This window comes from Tachyglossus aculeatus (assembly GCF_015852505.1).
Source record: "Tachyglossus aculeatus isolate mTacAcu1 chromosome 12 unlocalized genomic scaffold, mTacAcu1.pri SUPER_6_unloc_4, whole genome shotgun sequence".
Classification (NCBI taxonomy): domain Eukaryota; kingdom Metazoa; phylum Chordata; class Mammalia; order Monotremata; family Tachyglossidae; genus Tachyglossus; species Tachyglossus aculeatus.
The window spans coordinates 3804950-3809225 of NW_024044831.1; the positions used below are offsets into that span (position 1 = coordinate 3804950).

General features: G+C 48.3%; 1 non-coding gene across 1 annotated transcript; it reads right to left on the reverse strand.

The window, feature by feature from the left end:
• Positions 1-448: 448 nt before the first annotated feature.
• On the reverse strand, positions 449-586 carry LOC119921719. Its single transcript, XR_005448574.1, has one exon. It is a non-coding gene; the product is annotated as a small nucleolar RNA SNORA7 (small nucleolar RNA).
• Between the last annotated feature and the right edge of the window lie 3690 nt (positions 587-4276).

The following is a 4276-nucleotide window of genomic DNA, read 5'->3' on the forward strand; positions in this document are numbered from 1 at the left end:
GGACAGAGGTTGATAAGACGTATGAGACGTAAGCCCGGTATGGGCAGGGAATGCCCGTCGTTATTCTGAATGGTACTTTCCAAGCGCTAAGTACAGTGCTCTGCACACAGTAAGCATTCAATAAATATATAAATGAAACATCTAAGCAGAATCATCAGACAAATTTATTTACCTGTGCTGGGCAGCAGCGGCATGAGACAGAGTCAAAGGCAGCTGAACATATAATCAAAATGTGGATCGAACACAATGGCAGAGACTCAGGTTTTCACTCTGCGGAAGGTGGCTTTATGGATAAATACCAGTAGTCATTCTGCTATTTGTACCCAAAGAGTTTCCCTGGTAAGCATAAAGAAGTCGTTTACCATTGCCTTCTTCCATGAGAAAGAAATTTGAGTCTCCACCCTCGACCCTCTCCCATGCCATTGCTGCCCGGCACAGGTGAATTTTGACTTATAGCAGATTGCCTTCCACTCGCTAGCCACTGCCCAAGCTAGGAATGGAATGGATAGGCCTCTGCTTGACCCTCCCTCCCATAGCCGAGACTGGTAGAGTACTGGAAGCTCTCCAGGTACAATCCTGAGAGGGGCTGAGGAATTTTAATTTGAGTAGAAAATCACTTCTAGACTATATGCTTATCGTAGGCAGGGAAAGTACGTACCAACTCCATTATGTTGGACTCTCCCGAGCATTTAGTAAAGTGCTCTGCACACAGTAGCTGCTCAATAAATACGTTGATTGACTTACAACATTTCACAGCAGTACATCTCTTTATGCTTTCTGGTAGTCTCCTATCTGCAATTTATTTTAGGTTTCTGTCTCCCCAAATAATAATGATACTTGTGGCTCTTGTTATCCAGCGCTTAGAACAGTGCTTTGCACATAATAAGTGCTTAATAAATGCCATAAAAATGCTATTTCTACACCAAGCGCAGTAGTATGTACAGGGGTAAATGCACAGTAATCAGGTAGGACACGGTCTCTACCCCATACAGGGCTCGCAGTCTCGATAGTGGGGAAAACAGGCCTTGGATTTCCATTTTATAGATGAGGAATCTGAGGCTCAGAGAAGTTAAGTATGCTGCCCAAGGCCACACAGCAGGCAAGTAGTAGAGCCAGAATTAGAACCCAAGTCCTCTGACTCTAAGGACTGGGCCCTTTCCACTGCACTGTACCACACCTACAAGTCTGTGAGACTGGAATTACTTGACAGCAGGGTCATTTGCACTATTCATTCATTCATTCATTCAATCGCATTTATTGAGCGCTTACTTTGTGCAGAGCACTGTACTAAGCGTTTGGGAAGTACAAGTTTTCAACATATAGAGATGGTCCCTACCCAACAGCGGTCTTGCAGTCTAGAAGGGGGAGACATTTTTAGACTGTGAGCCCCTTTTTAGACTGTGAGCCCACTGTTGGGTAGGGACTGTCTCTATGTGTTGCCAATTTGTACTTCCCAAGCGCTTAGTACAGTGCTCTGCACATAGTAAGCGCTCCATAAATACGATTGATTGATTGATTGATTGATTGAGACATACAACACAATAAAACATATTAACAAAATAAAACAAATACAATACATATGTACAAGTAAAATAAATAGAGTACTAAATACGTACAAACATATATACATATGTACAGGTGCTGTGGTGAGGGGAAGGAGGTAAGACGGGAGGATGGGGAGGGGGAGGACGGGAGAGGAAGGAGGGTGCTCAGTCTGGGAAGGCCTCCTGGAGGACGTGAGCTCTCAGTAGGGCTTTGGAGGGAGGAAGAGAGCTAGCTTGGCAGATGTGCGGAGGGAGGGCATTCCAGGCCAGGGGGATGACGTGGGCCAGGGGTCGACGGCGGGACAGGCGAGAACTTGGCACAATTAGGAGATAAGTGGCAGAGGAGCGGAGGGTGCGGGCTGGACTGTAGAAGGAGAGAAGGGAGGTGTGGTAAGAAGGGGCGAGGTGATGGAGAGCCTTGAAGCCGAGGGTGAGGAGTTTTTGCTTGATGTGTAGGTTGATTGGTAGCCACTGGAGATTTTTGAGGAGGAGAGTAACATGCCCAGGGCGTTTCTGCACCAAGGTGATCCGGGCAGCCGCGTGAAGTATGGATTGAAGTGGGGAGAGACAGGAGGATGGGAGATCAAAGGGGAGGCTGATGCAGTAATCCAGTAGGGATAGGATGAGAGATTGAACGAGCAGGGTAGCGGTTTGGCTGGAGAGAAAAGGGCAGATCTTGGCGATGTTGCAGAAGTGAGACCGGCAGGTTTTCGTGACGGATTGGATGTGAGGGGTGAACGAGAGAGCAGAGTCGAGGATGACACCAAGGTTGTGGGCTTGTGAGACGGGAAGGATGGTAGTGCCGTCAAGAGTGATGGGAAAGTCAGAGAGAGGGCAGGGTTTGGGAGGGAAGATAAGGAATTCAGTCTTGGACATATTGAGTTTCAGGTGGTGGTCAGACATCCAGATGGAGATGTCCTGAAGGTAGGAGGAGATACGAGCCTGGAGGGAGGGAGAGAGAGCAGGGGCAAAGATGTAGATTTGGGTGTCATCAGCGTAGAGATGATAGTTGAAGCCGTGGGAGCGAATGAGTTCACCAATCGAGTGAGTGTAGATAAATAACGGAAGGGGACCAAGAACTGACCCTTGAGGAACCCTTCAGTAAGGGAATTGGAGAGGGAGGAGGAGCCCGCGAAGGACACTGGGAATGAACGGGTGGAGAGATAAGAGGAGAACCAGGAAAAGACAGGGTCTGTGAAGCCAAGGTTGGATAGTGTGTTGAGTAAAAAGGGGTGGTCCACAGTGTCGAAGGCAGCTGAGAGGTCGAGGAGGATTAGGATAGAGTAGGAGCAGTTGGATTTGGCAAGCAGGAGGTCATTGGTGACCTTTGAGAGGGCAGTTTCCGTGGAATGCAGGGGACGGAAGCCAGATTGGAGGGGGTCGAGGAGAGAGTTGGGATTGAGGAATTCCAGACAGCGCGTTTAGACGACTCGTTCAAGGAGTTTGGAAAGGAATGGTAGGAGGGAGATAGGGCGATAACTAGAAGGGTCATTTGTACTAATACTATTGAAATCTGTACGTGCTCAGTACGTAAGAATGATTGATTTACTCTTACGGGAATTAATGTTGATTCCCTTATCGTCTCAATCAAGGCCTGTAAATTGAAGTCTTCCCTCGTCCTGTGCGGGAAGTAGACATCAACCCCCAGACATGTCCTACATCTCCATGGTGAGGGAATTCCTCCTGTCGGGTTTCTCGGAGGTCCGGGAGCTGCAGCAGGTCCACAGCACACTGTTCCTCCTAGTCTCCCTGGCGACTCTGGGAGGGAATCTCCTCATCGTCGCCGTCACAGCCCTCGACCGGTGCCTCCACACCCCCACGTACGTCTTCCTCAGACGCTCGTGCTTCACTGACCTCTGCCTCATCTCCGTGACCGTCCCCAAATCCATTACCACCTCCTTGACTAACTGCTGATCCAACTCCTTCTTGAATTGTACCACTCAGTTCTTCCCGGGAGTCCTGTTTCCTGCCTGGGAGTTTATTGTCCTCACAGTGATGTCTTATGACCGCTACACCATCATCTGCCTGCGCCTGCTCTACGAGGTCCTCATGAAACCAGGGGCTTTTGAGAAGATGGCGGCCGCGTCAAGGCTCAGAGGAGGGCTGTTCAGGGTCTTGCCTTCCGCTTCGACCTTCTCTTCTCTTTGTCCTTCAGTGGGTCCAACGTTGTCCAGCATTTCTTCTGTGACGTCCCTTCATTGATTCCTTCCTTCCTTCATTCATTCATTCATCCAATCGTATTTATTGAGCGCTTGCTGTGTGCAGAGCACACTGTACTAAACTCTTGGGAAGTACAAATCCGCAACATATAGAGACGGTCCCTACCCAACCACAGGCTCACAGTCTAGACGTGGGAGACAGACAACAAAACAAAACAAGTAGACAGGTTTCAATACCATCAGAATAAATAGAATTATAGCTAGATACACCAAGATGGATCAATTAGTAGCACTTCGGATGGAGAGGAAAGGGCAGATTTTAGTGATTTCGTGAAGGTGGAACTGACAGGATTTGGTGATGGATTGAATTTGTGGGTTGAATGAGAGAGAGGAGTCGGGGATAATGTCAATATTATGAGTTTGTGAGACAGGAAGAATGGTGGGTCATTAAGGAGTGGATGGACTTTGGAGGAGAAGACAAAGAAAAGATTTGGTTGGTAGGCATGTTTCCTGCCCACAAGTAGCTTACAGTCTAGAGGGGATTGATCATGTCACGGGGAGCCATGACACTTA